Consider the following 3,580-nt stretch of genomic DNA (forward strand, 5'->3'; position numbering starts at 1 on the left):
GGCGGCTTCCTTTGCAATTCGGTCGGCAAAGGCATTGCCCCGGGCCACCTCAGACTCAGTTCTCTGGTGACCTGGACAGTGTATGATAGCTACTTTCTTAGGCAGCCAGATGGCTTCCAGGAGAGCTAGGATCTCTTTTCTGTTCCTGATTTCCTTCCCCCCCGAGGTGAGTAATCCTCTCTCCTTATAGAGTGCCCCATGAATATGTGCAGTAGCAAAGGCATACCTGCTGTCTGTATAGATGTTAACTGTCTTCTCCTTACCCCATCGGAGTGCTTGGGTCACAGCGATGAGTTCGGCTCGCTGAGCTGATGTTCCGTGGCTCAGGGCCTGAGCCCAGATGACAGTCCCTCCGGTAACTACTGCCGCCCCAGCATACCTGACTCCCTCTGCGACGAAGCTGTTTCCATCGGTGTACAGTGTGGCATCGGTTGTGGCCACGGGAAGTCAGTTAGGTCTGGCCTGAGGCAGGTGATGTTATCCAAAAGCTTGAGACAATCATGTAATGGCTGTTGAGGGTCATCATCAGGCAAAAGGGTGGCTGGGTTAAGAACAGAAGTTTTCAAGAATTGTACTTGTGGGGGGTTAAGGAGAAGAATCTGGTATTGAGTGATCCGTGCATTTGAAATCCAACGATCAGGGGGGCTGCGGAGCATGGTTTCCACCGCATGGGGGGCTATAATCTGGATAGTCTGCCCTAAAGTCAACTTCAGTGCTTCTTTGGTTAGGATGGCTGTGGCCGCAATGGCCCACAAGCAATTAGGCCACCCTGCTGCAACACAGTCCAATCTGTTGGAGAGGTATGCAACGGGTCTCTTCCATGGTCCTAGAGTCTGGGTGAGGACCCCCTTCGCTATGCCTCTAGTTTCACTCACAAAGAGTTGGAACGGCTTGTCTAAAGTAGGCAGAGCCAAAGCAGGGGCGGTAGTCAAAGCTGTTTTTAGGGCTTCAAAAGCCTCTTTTTCTTCTTTTCCCCAGCTCAAGTCCTCAGACTTTCCCCCAGTGCAGGTATACAGGGGCTTGGCTAACTCTGCAAACCCTGGAATCCAGAGCCTACAGTAGCCTACGGCTCTGAGAAACTCTCGGACCTGCCGCTTAGTGGTGGGTTGGGGTATTTTTAAAATGGCCTCAATTCTGCTTGATGACAGAGTCCGGTGGCCTTCTTGTAGCTTATACCCTAAATACGTTGCCTGGGAGATGCAGAGTTGAGCTTTCTTAGTGGACACCCGGTATCCCTTAGCCTCTAATTCTTGTAATAAATCTTCAGTGGCCCGCTTACATTCTACATCTGTTGTAGCGGCTAAGAGTAAATCATCTACTTATTGTAGAAGAACAGTCTCTGGATGTCTCTGATGAAAGTCAACGAGGTCCCCGGCTCAGGGCCTCGTCAAACAATGTGGGGGAGTTCTTAAATCCCTATGGTAGTCTAGTCCAAGTCAATAGTCCCGAATACAGTCTATCAGGGTCCTCCCATTCAAATGCAAATATTGGTTGACTCACCTTTGCTAGGGGGAGAGTGAAGAAAGTGTCCTTTAAATCAAGGACGGTGTACACCTGGTGGCTAGGCAGTAGTTGGCTCAGGAGGGTGTACGGGTTCGGAACAGTGGGATGTATGGTCTCAACCCGCTTATTTACTTCTCTGAGGTCCTGTACTGGCCTGTAGTCTTGGGTACCTGGTTTCTGAACTGGAAGCAGTGGGGTATTCCACAGCGAATGACAGGGGACTAAGATCCCTTCATTCAGGAGCCTCCGAATATGCACTGCTATATTAGACTTAGCCTTCTGACTGATGGGGTACTGCTTTACGCTGATGGGCTGGGCAGAACTCAGTAGGGTCACAACAATAGGAGACTGATGGGGTTCCAATCCGGGTCGGTTAGTCTCAGCCCACACCCGAGGGACCCTGCACTGTAGTTCTTTTAACAGTGATGCATTAGGGGATCGAAAACAGGCTCCTCCAATAAAAGGTATTCAGAGAGGGGGCAAGTGAGCATTATTGCAGATGGATTGGCCTCCAGAGTTAGTTCAATGTGTCCTTCTTTAAAAGAGATGGTGGCCCATAATTTTTGTAGTAAGTCTCTCCCCAGCAAGGGATACGGGTATTCAGGCATAACCAGGAACAAATGAGTGATGGTCCCTTTTCCTAGGTCAGTAATTCTGGCCTGGGTCCGAGGGTAAGATTTCCCTTGTCCTGTGGCTCCTTGTATTAAAGTCTTTTTTTTTTTAGATAGGGGGCCTTGGGTATTCTGTAAAACTGAGTAAGTAGCCCCTGTATCCATTAAAAAGTTTACAGGTTGGCCCCCGACTTGCAATGTTACCCTGGGCTCCCGGGGGCTCATAATGTAGGAGCCCTGACCTCCTTATTCTGCATCCTCCAACATAATGAGTGGAGCCTTTTTTCTTGGGCTCTGGCCCTTTTCGGGGCACACGTTCTTTCAATGTCCTTTCTTCTTACAGTATGCACATTGGTCCTTCTCTAAGTTACTCTGACCCCAGTCCGCCTTTCCCTCGGGGTGTCGGCTTGGCCCTTGGCCCTGTCCTGGCCGGGTGGGCCCCGTGACTTATCCTGTCCAACAAACATAACCTTCTGGACATCATCCCTGTTGTTGAACACCTTCTGGGCAATCTCAAGCAGTTTAGATAAGTTCTCTCCCTCAAACCCTTCTAGTTTTTGTAATTTCTTTCTGATATCTGGGGCCAACTGACTAACAAAGGTTAGATTAATGGCTCGCCAATTATTTGGGTCCTCCGGGTCAATGGGAGTATACAGTCTATAAGATTTTAGTAACTTCTCTAAAAATGCTGCAGGTGACTCATCTTTAGTCTGAATAACCTCACTTACCTTGGATAAATTGACTGGTCAGCAAGCCGCTGCCCGGAGGCCTTGGAGTAACAACTGGCAATACCTCAGGAGAGCCTCCTTACCTTGATCTGTGTTGGGATTCCAGTCAAGTCGGGTACTGGGAAATACAAGTTGTACCCGTGCGGGGTCAGTGGTGGGCTGCCCAGTGGGGTCCGAGACCCCTCTTGCAGCTTCCCTTAGAATGCATTCCTTCTCCTCTGTAGTGAACGAAACCTGTAAAAGCTGCTGGCAATCATCTCACGTGGGTTGGTGGGTGAAAAAGATGGATTCTAAAAGGGAGGTCAAGCCTTGGGGTTTTTCTGAGAAGGACAGAGTTTGCAATTTCCAATTATACAGATCACTAGTTGAAAAGGGGACATACACCATGAAAGAGGTCTGGGTGTCTCCCCCAGATGGGGCTATCTGTCGGAGAGGCACCAGGACAGCTGCAGGTTGCGACGAATCGAGGATGGGGTCATGATCCTGTGGAGGGTAGTAGACAGCCCCCATCCGAGTGTGTGGTGGGCTCCAAAGAGGGGTTGCCTCCCAAGAATCAGGAGGCCTAAAGGGGTTACCAGGAGAGCAATAGGGAGGGGGATTAAGGATCTCCAGATCCTCCGGAGGTGCCTGTAGAACAGGTTCAAGGGATTTCTGAGGTGCCGGAATGCTCCTTGGCTCTGCCAGAAGAACTGTATGAGAGGCAGGCGCCGGCAGAGAGTCAGCCACCGGAGAGTCTGA

The sequence above is a fragment of the Pteropus vampyrus genome, unplaced genomic scaffold, assembly GCF_000151845.1.
Source record: "Pteropus vampyrus isolate Shadow unplaced genomic scaffold, Pvam_2.0 Scaffold301, whole genome shotgun sequence".
NCBI lineage: Eukaryota > Metazoa > Chordata > Mammalia > Chiroptera > Pteropodidae > Pteropus > Pteropus vampyrus.